Consider the following 19,436-nt stretch of genomic DNA (forward strand, 5'->3'; position numbering starts at 1 on the left):
ATAAGGCCGAAATTTGAACTTTAATAGACCCCAATTTGAGGCCCATAGACAATCCTGCCTGCAGGAAATGTAAGAATCGACCCAATTGAAATTCTTCCGTTGGGGCCTTCTTGGCTTCACACCACGCAACATATTTTCTCCAAATGCGGTGATAATGTTGCACGGTCACTTCCTTCCTAGCCTTAATCAAGGTAGGAATAACTTCCTCTGGAATGCCCTTTTCTTTTAGAATCCGGCGTTCAACCGCCATGCCGTCAAACGCAGTCGCGGTAAGTCTTGGAACATACAAGGTCCCAGCTGAAGCAGATCCCTTCTTAGAGGTAGAGGCCACGGATCCTCCGTGAGCATCTCTTGAAGTTCCGGATACCAAGTTCTTCTTGGCCAATCCGGAGCCACTAGTATTGTTCTTACTCCCCTTTTCCGAATAATTCTCAGTACCTTTGGTATGAGAGGCAGAGGAGGAAACACATACACTGACTGGTACACCCATGGTGTTACCAGAGCGTCCACAGCTATTGCCTGAGGGTCTCTTGACCTGGCGCAATATCTGTCCAGTTTTTTGTTGAGGCGAGACGCCATCATATCCACCTTTGGTTTTTCCCAACGGTTCACAATCATGTGGAAAACTTCCGGATGAAGTCCCCACTCTCCCGGGTGAAGGTCGTGTCTGCTGAGGAAGTCTGCTTCCCAGTTGTCCACTCCCGGGATGAACACTGCTGACAGTGCTATGACATGATTTTCCGCCCAGCGAAGAATCCTTGCAGCTTCTGTCATTGCTCTTCTGCTTCTCGTGCCGCCTTGTCTGTTTACGTGGGCGACTGCCGTGATGTTGTCCGACTGGATCAACACCGGCTGACCCTGAAGCAGCGGTTTTGCCAAGCTTAGAGCATTGTATATCGCTCTTAGCTCCAGTATATTTATGTGAAGAGACGTCTCCAGGTCTGACCATACACCCTGGAAGTTTCTTCCCTGTGTGACTGCTCCCCAGCCCCGTAGGCTGGCATCCGTAGTCACCAGGACCCAGTCCTGTATGCCGAACCTGCGGCCCTCTAACAGATGGGCACTCTGCAACCACCACAGGAGAGACAACCTTGTTCTTGGTGACAGTGTTATCCGCTGATGCATGTGCAGATGCGATCCGGACCATTTGTCCAGCAGATCCCACTGAAATGTTCGTGCATGGAATCTGCCGAATGGAATTGCTTCGTAAGAAGCCACCATCTTTCCCAGGACTCTTGTGCATTGATGTACTGACACAGTTCCTGGTTTTAGGAGGTTCCTGACCAGTTCGGATAACTCCCTTGCTTTCTCCTCCGGGAGAAACACCTTTTTCTGAACCGTGTCCAGAATCATTCCCAGGAACAGCAGACGTGTTGTCGGGGTCAATTGAGATTTTGGAAGATTCAGAATCCACCCGTGTTGCTGAAGCACTACTTGGGTTAGTGCTACACCGACTTCCAGCTGTTCTCTGGACTTTGCCCTTATCAGGAGATCGTCCAAGTAAGGGATAATTAATAAGCCTTTTCTTCGTAGAAGAACCATCATTTCGGTCATTACCTTGGTAAAGACCCGAGGGGCCGTGGACAAACCAAACGGCAGCGTTTGAAACTGATAATGACAGTCTTGTATCACGAACCTGAGATACCCTTGGTGTGAGGGGTAAATTGGGACATGCAGATAAGCATCTTTTATGTCCAGGGACACCATGAAGTCCCCTTCTTCCAGATTCGCTATCACTGCTCTGAGTGACTCCATCTTGAACTTGAATTTCTGTATGTACAGGTTCAAGGATTTCAGATTTAGAATAGGTCTTACCGAACCGTCCGGCTTCGGTACCACAAATAGTGTGGAATAATACCCCTTTCCCTGTTGTAGGAGGGGTACCTTGACTATCACCTGCTGAGAATACAGCTTGTGAATGGCTTCCAATACCGTCGTCCTTTCTGAGGGAGACGTTGGTAAAGCAGACTTTAGGAACCGGCGAGGGGGAGACCTTTCGAACTCCAACATGTAACCCTGAGATACTATCTGCAGGATCCACGGGTCCACCTGTGAGCGAGCCCACTGATTGCTGAAAATCTTTAGTCGACCCCCCACCGCTCCTGAGTCCGCTTGTAAAGCCCAAGCGTCATGCTGATGGCTTTGTAGAACCCGGGGCGGGCTTCTGGTCCTGGGCAGGGGCTGCTTGCTGCCCTCTCTTACCCTTTCCTCTGCCTCGCGACAGATAAGACTGTCCTTTTGCTCGCTTGTTTTTATAGGAGCGAAAGGACTGCGGCTGAAAAGACGGTGTCTTTTTCTGTTGGGAGGGGGTCTGAGGTAAAAAAGTGGATTTGCCGGCAGTTGCCGTGGCCACCAGATCCGATAGACCGACCCCAAATAATTCCTCTCCTTTATATGGCAATACTTCTATATGCCTTTTGGAATCCGCATCACCTGACCACTGTCGCGTCCATAAACTTCTTCTGGCAGATATGGACATCGCACTTACTCTTGATGCTAGAGTACAAATATCCCTCTGAGCATCTCGCATATAAAGAAACGCATCCTTTAATTGCTCTAGAGTCAATAAAATACTGTCCCTATCCAGGGTATCAATATTTTCAGTCAGGGAATCCAACCACACTACCCCAGCACTGCACATCCAGGCTGAGGCTATTGCCGGTCGCAGTATAACACCAGTATGAGTGTATATACTTTTCAGGGTAGTTTCCAGCCTCCTATCCGCTGGATCCTTGAGGGCGGCCGTATCAGGAGACGGCAACGCCACTTGCTTTGATAAACGTGTGAGCGCCTTATCCACCCTAGGGGGTGTTTCCCAGCGCGTCCTAACCTCTGGTGGGAAAGGGTATAATGCCAATAACTTCTTAGAAATTAGCAGTTTTCTATCTGGGTTAACCCACGCTTCATCACACACGTCATTCAATTCCTCTGATTCTGGAAAAGCTACAGGTAGTTTTTTCACCCCCCACATAATACCCCTTTTTGAGGTATATCAGAGATCTGCAAAGCCTCCTTCATTGCCGTGATCATATAACGTGTGGCCCTGTTGGAAAATACGTTTGTTTCTTCACCGTCGACACTAGATTCATCTGTGTCGGTACCCGTGTCGACTGACTGAGGTAAGGGACGTTTTACAGCCCCTGACGGTGTCTGAGACGCCTGAGCCGGTACTGACTGGTTTTCCGGCCGTCTCATTTCGTCTACTGACTTTTGTAATGTACTAACATTATCACGTAATTCCATAACTAAAGCCATCCATTCCGGTGTCGACTCCCTAGGGGGTGACATCACCATTACCGGCAATTGCTCTGCCTCCACACCAACATCGTCCTCATACATGTCGACACACACGTACCGACACACAGCAGCCACACAGGGAATGCTCTAATCGAAGACAGGACCCCCTTAGCCCTTTGGGGAGACAGAGGGAGAGTTTGCCAGCACACACCAAAAGCGCTATAAATGTATATAAACAACCCTAAAAGGTGTTGTTTTTGTTATAAGCGCTTTTAATATATAAATATCGCCAATTTATGCCCCCCTTCTCTTTGTTACCCTGTTTCTGTAGTGCAGTGCAGGGGAGAGTCCTGGGAGCCTTCCTCACAGCGGAGCTGAGCAGGAAAATGGCGCTGAGTGCTGAGGAGAATAAGCTCCGCCCCCTTTTCGGCGGGCTTTTCTCCCGGGTTTTGAGAAATCTGGCCTGGGTTAAATACATACATATAGCCTTAATGGCTATATGTGATGTATTCTTTGCCACTAAAGGTATTTAATATTGCTGCCCAGGGCGCCCCCAGCAGCGCCCTGCACCCTCCGTGACTGGTCAGTGAGAAGTGTGTAGCAACAATGGCGCACAGCTGCCGTGCTGTGCGCTACCTTCATGAAGACTGAAGAGTCTTCTGCCGCCTGTTTCCGGACCTCCGATCTTCAGCATCTGTAAGGGGGGTCGGCGGCGCGGCTCCGGGACGAACCCCAGGATGACCTGTGTTCCGACTCCCTCTGAAGCTATGTCCAGTAGCCTAAGACTCCAATCCATCCTGCACGCAGGTGAGTTGAAAATCTCTCCCCTAAGTCCCTCGATGCAGTGAGCCTGTTGCCAGCAGGACTCACTGAGATTTAAAACCTAAAAAAAAATTTTTCTAAGCAGCTCTTTAGGAGAGCCACCTAGATTGCACCCTGCTCGGACGGGCACAAAAACCTAACTGAGGCTTGGAGGAGGGTCATAGGGGGAGGAGCCAGTACACACCATGTGATCCTAAAAGCTTTCTTTAGATGTGCCCTGTCTCCTGCGGAGCCGCTATTCCCCATGGTCCTGACGGAGTCCCCAGCATCCACTAGGACGTTAGAGAAAATAAATTTTCCACTCAGGCAGCTGGAGCTAAACACAGGCACATCGGTCCAGCTTGCCTGCCAGCATATGCAACAAGTTTTAAAACTCATTATTGAATATGAAAAAACTTGTTGCTAAATCAGTCCCATAATTTATAATATATGTATATAGCGAGAAAGTAGAGATAAAGCGATAGATAGATAGATAGATAGATAGATAGATAGATAGATAGATAGATAGATAGAATGTCTAATGGAGCTGTGTGTATTGATTATATGGAATACTCTTCCAGATTATGACCACAATGTGATAAAAAAAACACTTGATTTATTCACATATTATCTATGCACATTATGCTTTAGTGAACATAGATTACCACATAAAATTCAAATATCAAACATATTTAAAATACAGATTCCAATTTTGTAGAAGACATGATATAATCAGTGTGTTCCATCCAATGATAATTTATACAGGATGTCTGATGTTCTCACAGAAAAACCATACCCAGTCCCATAATTTATAATATATGTATATAGCGAGAAAGTAGAGAGATAAAGCGATAGATAGATCCAACGTCGGGTCTACGGTATTACACTCCGTCAGTATACTGGGCAAAATAATTCCCGCATATTTCTTCATACTCGCCCCTGGTATTAAAGCGCAGCACAGGGGCAGGGATGCGGGACAGCACACATACATGGCACTGAGTCGGCGCGCGTGCTGCTGAGCAATAATTTATAAAGTAACAGAACAGGCTTTCACTCTTCCAGGAGGACTACATTTCCCGACATGCACAGCGTAACATCGCGATAGCAGCTAGCGGGATTTAGCGGCTACATATACCGGCGTGTCGGCATAGGGCGTTCTTTTCAGCTGATACCATGATGGTTGGTGCGTGGCTATTGTGTGAGATCTGTTGCCGGGCCATGCCATGCTGCCGGTTTACCGCAGTCAGAGCTGGGCTAAGGCGGTTCGGCCCTGGGTGCTAGGGTAAGCATACTCGTCTCCGTTCATCGCGCACATGGATGGTGACGCTCACGGGTTATGAGGCCTTCTGTATGTTTGGGCTTACCCGGCAACGTGCTCACCGGGAGGAAGGGGGAATAGAGCAGCAGGAACGCAGCAGACTGGGGTGGAGGGGGGCGTAGCAGCGTGCCAACAGGGAAGGTGGAGCGGGCGGTGGAATAGAGCAGCAGCCATGTCAGACTGGAGGGGAGCAGCAGGCATGCAGCAGACCGGGGTGGGGGAGAGCACCAGCGTGCACATGGGGAGGAAGGGGGAATAGAGCAGCAAGTATGGAACAGACTGGGATTGGGGGGAGGGAGGAGAGGAAGAGTGTAGCAGCGTGCGGAAGGAGGGGCTGATATTAACCAATTGATTCTGCATGATGTGCGATACTAGATTTTCCATCCCTGCAATCTATTATAATGGTGGCAGTGACAATTGTGTTCATATTTTAGGAGTGTGATGCTGTTGAGCATGCTGGACCAAACACCTGGCTGATGATAAAGCAGGTAAGGTGTTACTGAATGACTCCGTACTGTTGCTCATCCCCACATGAATTGAAACTTGTTAAGAGACAAATGGCAAGAGTGGATTGCTGCGTATAGATTATAGATGTGTACAGCTGGGTCACGGACATGCCAGTTCTGTAGCAGGATATCAGTAGAGTGCTTTGTTTTTATTGAAACTACCAAGTAGAGGCCAGAATAATGGAGGCAGCAACAAGTAGCGGGTGTGAGTGGCTTGTTACTAGTTTGCAACAGTATAAAAAAAAAATACAAAATGCCAACCTAATAAAACTAAAAATGCATGCAGTCTTCATGTTGTGTAGATAGTAGTTCAACATACAGATGTTTCATGAAAGAAACTAGGTAAATTATGGCTTTTGTAATGAGCTTTGTTAGCACTTGGACTTATACACTATATTTGCACTTTAAATAGTACTACTGTACATATCGGCCCTGCTCATGGTGTTACTATGCCCCAAGTAAAAATGGATATAGATCTGTAACTTTTAGTGCTGAACACTGACCAGGCCCCCTCCCTCTGTTCTGTAGAGCATTAGTAATTCAGTCAGCTGCAGCAAATCTTGTGTATGTCTTCCCATATCAGGAGTTGTCAGTCACCCCAGTGTGGTATACATCCTCTGGTAGAGCTTTGCTGACTGTGGGCCTGGGGATGGAACATTCTGAAGCAATGTTTTAAAATTGTTTCTAAGGTATTACTGATTGACTTAACTGACAGTGGCCGATCACAAATATAGGGGAGCATATTCTATAATTTCATGTTGCGCCTTCTGGAATATTTCTGATATTCCCATATGATAAATTACTGCTTAATTGAGGTTATTAATCGTCTTAAGAAGCCTATTTGTAAACGTTTTGAATTCAGCAACCCCAAAGTACCCAACATTTGTTTAAATATTCTGGCAACGAAACAGATTTATTTTGTTTTTAGTGACCACTCAATTTACAAATAGATGGTGTTCTTGTGCCACTGTTACATTAGTAGCAAGTGTTCCAAAGAAATGGCATGTTTTATGTTTTTGTAGTCCATATTCTTGATGGATTGTGTATACCTAGAAAGCCAGTGATGCTTTGTTATCCCTGTCTGAATTAATGAGGGAAATAGTACATTCTGAGGCTTTCTGGCAAACTGTTCAGCAGTGAAGGAAGCATGGTTTGATTATGATTACTCTTGCAGGTCTTTGCTGTCTGTCTTGATGCGTACGAAGAAACCACACAAGCCACTTGGCTCAGAGGTATGGTGTGAGACTCCTTGTGTTAATCTTACTAAGCCTTTGTGTATTTTGTACAATTAATCATATATATTCATATGAACTGACATAGAAGACTGATTAATTATAAAAATACCTTCAGAACACTAAAATCAGTAAGTATTTTTAAATTGCAGAAACAATTTTATGAAGCGGCATATGACTGGCCAGGCCATAGCAGTAAAGTAGTTATTTTGGAAATAACTTTCTGCTAGTGTTAGAATTGGACACATTTAAGAATAAAGGAATAGCCGAAGCATCCATTTAACCTGATGCTCTTAGGTATTATATTTCAGTTTATTATCAGTCTGAAATGTGATGTAGTTTCTTAAAGACATTTGGCCTGGTTGAGTCATTAACAAATTACTGATGTTTTGTGCTCTGCACATGCTTCTGAGCCACGCTGCAATGGTCTTGTCAAAGCCAGCGACTGCATCTTCAGCGGCAGTTTCTTTGGTCCAGCTGCATAGCTGTGGCATTCTGAGCGACCATAGTTTCTGTTCGTGTTTTTGGACACGTGTTGGTCTTTTTAAAAAAGACTGCTCCTTCGGCATCTGCATAACTTCTCAGATTCTACAGCTACACCTGCTTTTGATTTGGGCCAGTTATTGCATTTGACTGCAACAGCCCTGTCTTATGCCCTCTAAGGTCCAGATATCCTCACATGCACTGATGTATTTGGCTGGTCTGTACACTACAGAACAGTGACTAATGGTTTTAGTCTGCGTAATGATGAGATTTACCTGACTATAGCTGGAATTACCGGCAGACTGCAGGTGGTGAGAATGGTCTATCTGAGCGCTAATCATGTAGATTATGGTGCTGTAGATATGATATGTAATGTACTAACTGGCTTTTGTTCATATTTCAGGCCTGCATGTCCAAACAAAAGGCTGCAAATAAACAAGGTACTGTATGGTAATTCCTTTATTTACATGATTTATGGCTTTGGTAAATCATACATTCCCTCAAGGCCTTTTTATGTCAACCCTACCATTTGCGTTCTTTAACGTCTTACATGCAGTGGTAGGAACTGGAAACCAGTTTATATGCTGTGATCCAGAGGAAACCTAGTGAGATGTAACTAAACTGTCAGACATTCTGATGCCTACTATCTAATGTCTAGACTAATGAAATGGTGAGATCTGTAATGTCTTAAACCATATAGCTTTTGCATAATTTAGGTTTGGAAACGAATGCTGAGGTGTCCACTAGCTTTTGTACCTGTATAAGTCAGCACTATGAATTTGTTAGGCCATTAATAACTCTGAAAATAAAGGTGGTTTGTCATAGGAATGCAAGATTTACAGGCAGCTCCTGTAATTGGTGTTAACCAGGCAGTTTCAGAACACCAGTCTCATGATTAGAGAAATCCTAGCAGTATTGTACCTGTTTGAGATACTGATTTGTGCAGTGATGATATTAACCTGAAAATAGCTGGAATTACCGTCAGACTGCAGGTGGTGATCTGGTATATCTGAGCGCACTCAAGTCTTTCTGTACACGTTACTGTGGAGCAATTGCCACGTTACTAATACCCCTTTCACACCGCACAAATAACCTGGTATCGACCTAGCATATTGCTGGGTCGACACTGGGTGATGTGAACGGGCTGTGGTTGAATTTCCAGGTAGTCTGACCCAGTAATTCAACCCAGGAATAAAGCAGGGTTATTCCCAGGTTGAATTCTGGGTCAGTGGCAGTGTGAACGGGTACCTGGGTTGATGGGACCTGTTCACTATAATAGGGAGAGGTGGCGTGGAGGTAAGCTTATCTACCAGTGCTGCCTCGGACCCCTCCCCTGCCGGCTCCTCCCCCATGCTATGGCAACCGACCTGGTGAATTACCGTGTCTGTATGCATGCTGTTAGGGTTTAATGCTGGATCCCACTCGGGAAGGACCAGTTTCCAATTCCCGGGTGGGATCCGGCATTGGTGGTGTGAAAGTAGTAGAACTATGCCAGATATTCTTAAATATGACAGTACAGCTGGCTGGATAACGCTTCCTGAAATGTGATATCTAAATGTTGTTGGTTTTTGTTTTTTTCATAGGTCTGACACCATTTGGCATGGTAAGTCTTTAAGCAGAATTCTCTACTAAACCAGCCTATATGGCTTTCCTCCTAGGATTAGAAGGTTCTTTTAGTAGAATAAATAACGGTATATGGCATCTCATGATGAGATTCAGGATATAGGAAGTGCCGTCAGATGCGAGAACTGAAGAGAAACCTTTCCTGCTCTGATTATTGCCAAGCCACTCCCACCCTGTAGCATATTATGTGCTTTATTCTTTACTAATACCAGTCTACTACAGGTGGATAGAAGTGGATGGATCTGCTGTCCTGAGTGACCAAGTGAACGAGCAGGTAGCAGCTACTCCATAGTCTGGTAAGCATGCTCTGGAGTACTTGTGTTTGGAGTGCCTGTGATGACTTGTTATCCCTGTCTGACATGTCTTTAATGAGGACACATTCAATAACTGAGGCCTCCAACATATTCTACGCTATATAGTTATTGTATTTCAAAGATGAGTATGTACTAAATGGAATTTTACACTGTTATACTAAATGAATGAATTGGTGTATTGTCAAAAATATGAACTGGTGTTAAACTTACCCAGAGTTTACATAGAATGTATCTAGTGCTCCTGAAATGACAAAGCACATTTACTGTCCGGTTTGTAGTAACATCTTGTCTTGCTACTCTCTAGGTGGGCTGCCCTTGTGCTGGATTGAACATGCCTGGTTTTTAGATGGAATGTGAAGACTTCAGTACAGATCCTCCTTTCCTGCATCTGTTTTTGGTTGCCTCAGCTTATTCTGTGCTTATCCCTCTGCTTCAATATGGTTTATGCTGTAAATGCTCCAGAGTGTTAAACATTGAAGTAAAGTTGTAATTAAACTTATGTCTGCAGAAGTTGTGTAGTTCATAGATTTTATTTTGTGTGAATGAGTGGTCACTAGAAGTGTAGATGTATTATGTATCCAGGTATGAAACTGCTGCACTTCACTTGAAAGCCTTAGGGATATATGTATTAAGCAGTGTTTCTGCAACCTTCTGTTTTTTACTGCCAGACTTGGACATTAGTATTTAGTGCAATACAAGACTAATACCCCTTTCACACCGCAGCTTGAACCCGGTAAATTGCCGATTTTTAAGGCTTCCTAAACGATTCGAGCTGCGATGTGAAAGGGTCACCTTCAATTTACTGTTTTCAAAATACCGTTTTTTTGAAATGGTAAAAAAAAGCAGGGTCCTACCCGTTTCAGACCCGTTTCATTGTGCAGGAAATAAACATTTAAAATGACAACCACTGTTTTGTATGGGTGAAACTGGTTCAGTGTGAAAGGTACCAAAACAGTAATGAAATGGTAATATACTGGTTACAGCATGCGATGTGAAGAGGGTTTAACTGCTCAGACCCGTTTAAAGAACCATTTCAAAAGCAGGTTTTGCGATGTGAAAGCAGCATAACATTGCATTTACAATTTCTCTGACGTCCTAAGTGGATGCATGGGGAATAGCGGCGCTGCAGGAGACTGGGCACAACTAAAGAAAGCTTTAGGACTACCTGGTGTGCACTGGCTCCTCCCACTATGACCCTCCTCCAGACCTCAGTTAGAATCTTGTGCCTGGCTGAGCTGGATGCACACTAGGGGCTCTCCTGAGCTCCTAGAAAGAAAGTATATTTTAGGTTTTTTATTTTACAGTGAGATCTGCTGGCAACAGACTCACTGCAGCGAGGGACTAAGGGGAGAAGAAGCGAACCTACCTAACTGGTGGTAGCTTGGGCTACTGGACACCATTAGCTCCAGAGGGATCGACCACAAGACCCGACCTCGATGTTCGGTCCCGGAGCCGCTCCACCGGCCCCCTTACAGAGCCAGAAGCAAGAAGTGTTCAGGAAAATCGTCGGCAGAAGACTTCTGTCTTCAACAAGGTAGCGCACAGCACTGCAGCTGTGCGCCATTGCTCCTCATGCACACCTCACACTCCGATCACTGATGGCTGCAGGGCGCTGGGGGGGGGGGGGTGCCCTGAGGGCAATATAATACACCTTGGCTGGCAAATCATCACAATATATAGTCCCAGGGCTATATATGTGATTACCCCTGCCAGAATCCATGATAAAAGCGGGAGATAAGTCTGCTGAAAAAGGGGTGGGGCTATCTCCCTCAGCACACTGGCGCCATTTTTCTTCACCGTGCAGCTGGAAGACAGCTCCCCAGGCTCTCCCCTGTAGTTTTCAGGCTCAAAGGGTTAAAAAGAGGGGCACTAAATTTAGGCGCAATATATGTATACAAGCAGCTATTGGGGAAAAATCACTCTGTTATAGTGTTAATCCCTGCATTATATAGCGCTCTGGTGTGTGCTGGCATACTGTCTCCCCAAAGGACTTTGTGGGGTACTGTCCTCAGTCAGAGCATTCCCTGTGCGGTGTCGGTATGGCTGTGTCGACATGTTGGATGAGGAAGGTTACGTGGAGGCGGAGCAGAGGCCGATAAATGGGATGTCGCCCCCTGTGGGGCCGACACCAGAGTGGATGGATAGGTGGAAGGTATTAACCGACAATGTTAACTCCTTACATAAAAGGCTGGATGACGTAACAGCGGTGGGACAGCCTGTTTCTCAGCCCGCGCCTGCCCAGGCGTCTCAAAGGCCATCAGGGGCTCAAACGCCTGTTACCTCAGATGGCAGACACAGATGTCGGCACGGAGTCCGACTCCAGTGTCGACTAGGTTGAGACATATACACTATCCACTAGGAACATCCGTTGCATAATCTCGGCAATGAAAAATGTGTTACACATTTCTGACATGAACCCAAGTACCACATAAAAGGGGTTTTAGGTTTGGGGAGAAAGCAGCCAGTGGTGTTTCCCCATTAGATGAGTGAATGAAGTGTGTAAAGTGCGTGGGTTCCCCCGATAAGAAAATGGTAATTTCTAAAGTTACTGCTGGCGTACCCTTTCCCGCCGGAGGATAGGTCACGTTGGGAGATATCCCCTAGGGTCGATAAGGCGCTCACACATTTGTCAAAAAAGGTGGCACTGCCGTCTTGGGATACGGCCACTTTGAAGGAGCCTGCTGATAAAAAGCAGGAGACTATCCTGAAGTCTGTATATACACACTCGGGTACTATACGGAGACCTGCATTTGCCTCAGCATAAATAGTGCTGCTGCAGCGTGGTCTGATACCCTGTCAGATAATATTAATACCCTAGACAGGGATAATATTTTGCTAACATAGAGCATATTAAAGACGTCGTCTTATATATGAAGGATGCACAGAGGGATATTTGCCGGCTGGCATCCAGAATTAATGCAATGTCCATTCTGCCAGGAGGGTATTAGAGACCCGGCAGTGGACAGGTGATGCTGCCTTTAAAAGGCACATGGAGATTCTGCCTTATAAGGGTGAGGAATTATTTGGGGATGGTCTCTGGGACCTCGTATCCACAGCAACAGCTGGGAAGAAAATTTTTACCTCAGGTTTCCTCACAGCCTAAGAAAGCACCGTATTTTTAGGTACAGTCCTTTCGGCTTCAGAAAAGCAAGCGGGTCAAAGGCGCTTCCTTTCTGCACAGACAAGGGAAGAAGGGAAAAGCTTCACCAGACAGCCAGTTTCCAGGATCAAAAATCTTCCCCCGCTTCCTCTGAGTCCACTGCATGACGCTGGGGCTCCACAGGTGGAGACAGGTGCGGTGGGGGTGCGTCTCGGGAACTTCAGGGACCAGTGGGCTTGCTTACAGGTGGATCCCTAGGTTCTGCAAGTAGTATCACAGGGATACAGGCTGGAGTTCGAGGCGACTCCCCCTCACCGTTACCTCACATCAGCCTTGCCTGCTGCCCTCGGAGAAAGGGAGGTAGTACTGGCGGCAATTCACAAGCTGTACTTCCAGCAGGTGAAATCAAGGTACCCCTCCTTCAACAAGGCCGGGGTTACTATTCCAAAATGTTGCGGTACCGAAACCAGACTGTTCGGTGAGACCCATTCTAAAATTGAAATCCTTGAACACTTATATACGAAGGTTCAAATTCAAAATGGAATCGCTCAGGGCGATTATTGCAAGCCTGGAGAATTTCATGGTATCACTGGACATCAAGGATGCTTACCTGCATGTCCCTATTTACCCTCTTCACCAGGAGTACCTCAAAATTGTGGTACAGGATGGTCATTACCAATTCCAAGCGTTGCCGTTGGTCTGTCCCCGGCACCGAGGGTATTTACCAAGGTAATGGCCGAAATAATTATCCCGTGCTTGGACGATCTCCTTATAAAGGCGAGGTCCAGGGAGCAGTTCTTCGTCGGAGTAGCACTATCTCGGGAAGTGCTACAACAGCACGGCTGGATTCTGAATATTCCCAAGTCGCAGCTGGTTCCTACGACGCGTCTACTGTTCCTGGGTATGGTTCTGGACACAGAACAGGATAAAAAGGGTTTCTCCCGTAGGAGAAGTCCTAGGAGTTGTCGTCTCTAGACAGAGACCTCCTAATACAAATACAGGTGTCGGTGCATCAATGCACCCGAGCCCTGGGAAACATGGTAGCTTTTTACGAAGAAATTCTATTCGCCAGGTCCCATGCAAGGATCTTCCAGTGGGATCTGTTGGACAAGTGGTCCGGGTCGCATCTTCAGATGCATCGGCGGATAACCCTGTCTCCAAGGGCCAGGGTGTTGCTGTTGTGGTGGCTGCAGAGTGCTCATCTTCTAGGGGGCCGCAGATTCGGCATACAGGACTGGGTCCTGGTAACCACGGATGCCAGCCTTCGAGGCTGGGGGGCAGTCACACAGGGAAGAAACTTCCAAGGACTATGGAAAAGTCAGGAGACTTCCCTACACATAAATATTCTGGAACTAAGGGCCATTTACAATGCCCTAAGTCAGGCTAGACCCCTGCTTCAACACCGGCCGGTGCTGATCTAGTCAGACAACCTCACGGCGGTCGCTCATGTAAACCGACAGGGCGGCACAAGAAGAAGGATGGCGATGGCAGAAGCCACAAGGATTCTCCGATGGGTGGAAAATCATGTGTTAGCACTGTCAGCAGTGTTCATTCCCGGAGTGGACAACTGGGAAGCAGACTTTCTCAGCAGACGCTACCTCCACCCTGGAGAGTGGGGACTTCATCCAGAAGTCTTCCAAATGATTGTACACCGTTGGGAAAGGCCACAGGTGGACATGATGGCGTCCCGCCTCAACAGAAAGCTACAAAGATATTGCGCCAGGTCAAGGGACCCTCAGGCGATAGCTGTGGACGCTCTGGTAACACCGTGGGTGTACCAGTCGGTGTATGTGTTCCCTTCTCTGCCTCTTTTTTTACCCAGGGTAATGAGAATAATGAGAGGAGTAAGAACTATTCTCATTGTTCCGGATTGGCCAAGAAGAGCTTGGTACCCAGAACTCCAAGAAATGATCTGAGGACCCATGGCCTCTGCCGATCAGACAGGACCTGCTGCAGCAGGGGGCCTGTCTGTTCCAAGACGTACCGCGGCTGTGTTTGACGGCATGGCGGTTGAATGCCGGATCCTGAAGGAAAAGGGCATTCCGGAGCAAGTTATCCCTACGCTAATTAAAGCTAGGAAAGAAGTGAACGCAAACCATTATCACCGCATATGGTGGAAATATGTTGCGTGCTGTGAGGCCAGGAAGGCCCCAAAGGAGGAATTTCAGCTAGGTCGATTTCTGCACTTCCTACAGTCAGGGTGACTATGGGCCTAAAATTGGGTTCCATTAAGGTCCAGATTTCGGCTCTATCGATTGTCTTCCAAAATAGAACTGGCTTCACTGCCTGAAGTTCAGACTTTTGTTAAGGGAGTGCTGCATAGTCAGCCCCCGTTTGTGGCACCGTGGGATCTCAACGTGGTGTTGGATTTCCTGAAGTCGCATTGGGTTGAGCCACTTAAATCCGTGGAGCTACGATACCTCACGTGGAAAGTGGTCATGCTGTTGGCCTTGGCGTCGGCCAGGCGTGTATCAGAATTGGTGGCTTTGTCATGCAAAAGGCCTTATCTGTTTTTTTATATGGATAAGGCGGAATTGAGGACTCGTTCCCAATTCCTTCCTAAGGTGGTATCAGTTTTTCATGTGAACCAACCTATTGTGGTGCCTGCGGCTACTTGGGACTTGGAGGATTCCAAGTTACTGGACGTAGTCAGGGCCCTGAAAAGTATGTTTCCAGGACGGCTGGAGTCAGGAAAACTGACTCGCTATTTATCCTGTATGCACCCAACAAGCTGGGTGCTCCTGCTTCTAAGCAGACTATTGCTCGCTGGATCTGTAGCACGATTCAACTTGCACATTCTGCGGCTGGACTGCCGCTCCCTAAATCTGTAAAAGCCCATTCCACGAGGAAAGTGGGCTCTTCTTGGGCGGCTAGAAAAAAAGGGAAGTATGCTCTGCGCTTGAAACAATATATCCAAAATAAATGTGCAGTCGGACACAAGATTGACTCAGTACAACTTCAGTGTAATAAAAAACACTTTATATAGTATCTGTTGAAACAGATTATACAACATTTAGTAAAAGTAAAGAATTAGTAACAATTATACATTTTCTCGCATGAACTACCTAAATGAAAAATTCGATTATCATACAGCATGCGATAAAACTGTTAAAATAACTATTTCAAGTGGTGATAATGAAGAATCAGAATACTGGCGTCCCAGTGTATTGGTTTAAGTTTGTAATTCCCGCAGAGATAATTTACAGTCTCAGTCTCAGAAATTAATATAGATCTTTAGAGGAAAGGTGCAATCTGTGATATATGCTCCCGTGCTGGTTCCTGCGTTGGTATGCAAACAGGGTCCTTTTATATAGATGAAATACACGTGGAGTAAGGATCTGTCATTTATTTCCTGTTATAATAACAGCTGATGATTGCCGTCTTTCCCAGAGTAGTATTTGTTAATTTGAGAATAGCAGTGTTCATATACGATAGATATGGCCGCTGTGAAAATAACTTCTGGAGATAGGTGTTAGGCCCCACAGCGGGGGTCACACGGAACTCACCCGACCAGTGTTTGTAAAGCCGTGCGGCAGTGATGGATCCAATGTGCGGCAGAAGGCTGCGACCGAAGCTGTCGCGGTTGTGCTGAGCTGCGGACTGTGTCCATACGGCGGGTATCACCAAGTGAGCAGTGTAACAGAGAGTGGGCGTCCTGGGAAGCAATGAATTTACCTTAGTTGGCGAAAAATACATCACATATAGCTCCTGGGCTATATGGATGTATTTAACCCCTGCCAGTTTTCCAGTAAAAAGCGGGAGAAGAGCCCGCCGTGAAGGGGGCGGGGCCTATCTCCTCAGCACACAGCGCCATTTTTCCCACACAGCTCCGGTGGTAGGAAGGCTCCCAGAATCTCCCCTGCATCCTGCAACTACAGAAACAGGGTAAAAAAGAGAGGGGGGCACTTATTTGGCAAAATAACAGATATAAGCAGCTATAAGGGATAAACACTTATTGTAAGGTTGTCCCTATACATATATAGCGCTCTGGTGTGTGCTGGCAAACTCTCCCTCTGTCTCCCCAAAGGGCTAAGTGGGTCCTGTCCTCTATCAGAGCATTCCCTGTGTGTGTGCTGGGTGTCGGTACGTGTGTGTCGACATGTATGAGGAGGAAAATGATGTGGAGGCGGAGCAGAGTGTCTGTAACAGTGATGTCACCCCCTAGGGGGTCGACACCTGAGTGGATGTACTGTTGAAAATTACGTGACCGTGTCAGCTCTATATAAAAAAACAGTGGTTGACATGAGACAGCCGGCTACTCAGCTTGTGCCTGTCCAGACGTCTCATAGGCCGTCAGGCAGATGGCAGATACAGACGCCGACACGGATACTGACTCCTGTGTCGACGGTGAAGAGACAACCGTGATTTCCAGTAGGGCCACACGTTACATGATTGAGACAATGGAAAATGTTTTATACATTTCTGATAATACGAGTACCACCAAAAAAGGGGTATTATGTTCGGTGAGGGAAAAGCTACCTGTAGTTTTCCTGAATCTGAGAAATAAAATGTGTGATGATGCGTGGGTTTCCCCCCGATAACAATAATTTCTTAAAAAGTATTGGCTGCATACCCTTTCCCGCCAGAGGTTAGGATGCATTGGGAAACACCCCCTAGGGGGGATAAGGCGCTCACACGCTTGTAAGAACAAGGGCTCTACCCTCTCATGAGATGGCCGCCCTTAAGGATCCTGCTGATAGAAAGCAGGAGGGTATCCAAAAAAAAGGTATTTACACACATACTGGTGTTATACTGCGACCAGCTATCGCCTCAGCCTGGAGGTGCAGTGCTGGGTTGGCATGGTCGGATTCCCTGACTGGAAATATTGATATCCTAGATAAGGATAGTATATTATTGCCTATAGAGCATTTAAAAGATGCATTTCTATATATGCATGATGCACAGCGGAATAATTGCCGACTGGCATCAAGTATAAGTGCGTTGTCCAATTCTACCAGTAAAATGGTCAGGTGATGCGGATTCCAAACGTCATTTGGAAGTATTGCCTTTGAAAGGGGACATTTGGGGTCGGTCTTTTAGACCTGGTGGCCACGGCAACAGCTGGGAAATCCACGTTTGTACCCCAGGTCGCCTCTCAAAATAAGACGCCGTATTATCAGGCGCAGTCCTTTGTTGGCAAGCGGACAAAAGGTTCCTCTTTTCTGCTCGTGACAGAGGGAGAGGAAAAAGGCTGCAGAGATCAGCCAGTTCCCAGGAACAGAAACCCTTTCCAGCCTCTGCCAAGCCCTCAGTATGACGCTAGGGCTTTACAAGCTCAGGCACGGTGGGGGCCCGTTCTCAATGAATTTCAGTGCGCAGTGGGCTCACTCGCAAGTAGACCCCTGGATCCTTCAGGTAATATCTCAGGGGTACATATTGGAATTCGAGACGTCTCCCCCTCGCCGTTTCCAAAAGTCGACTTTACCGACGTCTCCCTCTGACAGGGAGGCAGTTTTGGAAGCCATTCACAAGCTGTATTCCCAGCAGGTGATAATTAAGGTACCCCTCCTGCAACAGGGAACGGGGTATTATTCCACACTATTGTGGTACCGAAGCCAGACGGCTCGGTGAGACCGATTCTAAAATCTAAAATCTTTGAACACTTACATACAGAGGTTCAAATTCAAGATTGAGTCACTCAGAGCAGTGATTGCGAACCTGGAAGAAGGGGACTACATGATGTCTCGGGACATCAAGGATGCTTACCTTCATGTCAAAATTTACCCTTCTCACCAAGGGTACCTCAGGTTTCTGGTACAGAACTGTCACTATCAGTTCAGACGCTGCCGTAGGGATGGTCCACGGCACCCCGGGTCTTTACCAAGGTAATGGCCGAAATGATGATGTTCCTTCGAAGGAAGGGAATTTTAGTTATCCCTTACTTGGACGATTCCCTGATAAGGGTAAGATCCAGGGAACAGTTGGAGGTCGGTGTAGCACTATCTCAGATAGTGTTGCGGCAGCACGATTGGATTCTCAATATTCCAAAATCGCAGCTGGTTCCGTCGACGTGTCTTCTGTTCCTAGGGATGATCCTGGACACAGTCCAGAAAAAGGTGTTTCTCCCGGAGGAGAAAGCCGGGGAGTTATCCTAGCTAGTCAGGAACCTCCTCAAACCGAGCCAAGTCTCAGTGCATCAATGCACAAGGGTTCTGGGTAAAATGGGGGCTTCCTACGAAGCAATCCCATTCGGCAGATTCCACGCAAGAACTTTCCAGTGGGACCTGCTGGACAAATGGTCCGGGTCGCATCTTCAGATGCATCAGCGGATAACCCTGTCACCATGGACAAGGGTGTCCCTCCTGTGGTGGTTGCAGAGTGCTCATCTTCTAGAGGGCCGCAGATTCGGCATTCAGGTCCTGGTAACCACGGATGCCAGCCTGCGAGGCTGGGGAGCAGTCACACAGGGAAGGAATATCCAGGACTTATGGTCAAGCCTGGAGACATCACTTCACATAAATATCCTGAAGCTAAGGGACATTTACAATGCTCTAAGCTTAGCAAGACCTTTGCTTCAATGATAGCCGGTGTTGATCCAGTCGGACAACATCACGGCAGTCACCCACGTAAACAGACAGGGTGGCACAAGAAGCAGAAGGGCAATGACAGAAGCTGCAAGGATTCTTCGCTGGGCGGAAAATCATGGGATAGCACTGTCAGCAGTATTCATTCCGGGAGTGGACAACTGGGAAGCAGACTTCCCCAGCACGACCTCCACCCGGGGAGAGTGGGGACTTCACCCAGAAGTCTTCCACAGGATTATAAACCGTTGGGAAAAACTCGACAGGTATTGCGCCAGGTCCAGGGACCCTCAGGCAATAG

General features: G+C 46.9%; 1 long non-coding RNA gene and 4 other non-coding genes across 5 annotated transcripts; all 5 read left to right on the forward strand.

The window, feature by feature from the left end:
- The first annotated feature begins 5,184 nt into the window (after positions 1 to 5,184).
- Positions 5,185 to 10,024, forward strand: LOC135055870 (uncharacterized). Its single transcript, XR_010243833.1, has 7 exons — positions 5,185 to 5,320; positions 5,791 to 5,844; positions 7,037 to 7,094; positions 7,981 to 8,017; positions 9,161 to 9,180; positions 9,423 to 9,496; positions 9,819 to 10,024. It is a non-coding gene; the product is annotated as an uncharacterized LOC135055870 (long non-coding RNA).
- On the forward strand, positions 6,915 to 6,981 carry LOC134899983 (small nucleolar RNA R38). Its single transcript, XR_010173505.1, has one exon. It is a non-coding gene; the product is annotated as a small nucleolar RNA R38 (small nucleolar RNA).
- LOC134899997 (small nucleolar RNA SNORD65) lies at positions 7,837 to 7,909 on the forward strand. Its single transcript, XR_010173521.1, has one exon. It is a non-coding gene; the product is annotated as a small nucleolar RNA SNORD65 (small nucleolar RNA).
- LOC134899996 (small nucleolar RNA SNORD65) lies at positions 8,521 to 8,592 on the forward strand. Its single transcript, XR_010173520.1, has one exon. It is a non-coding gene; the product is annotated as a small nucleolar RNA SNORD65 (small nucleolar RNA).
- Positions 9,279 to 9,353, forward strand: LOC134899985 (small nucleolar RNA SNORD49). The gene has a single exon (XR_010173508.1). It is a non-coding gene; the product is annotated as a small nucleolar RNA SNORD49 (small nucleolar RNA).
- Positions 10,025 to 19,436: the final 9,412 nt, after the last annotated feature.

This window comes from Pseudophryne corroboree, chromosome 3 (assembly GCF_028390025.1).
Source record: "Pseudophryne corroboree isolate aPseCor3 chromosome 3, aPseCor3.hap2, whole genome shotgun sequence".
NCBI lineage: Eukaryota > Metazoa > Chordata > Amphibia > Anura > Myobatrachidae > Pseudophryne > Pseudophryne corroboree.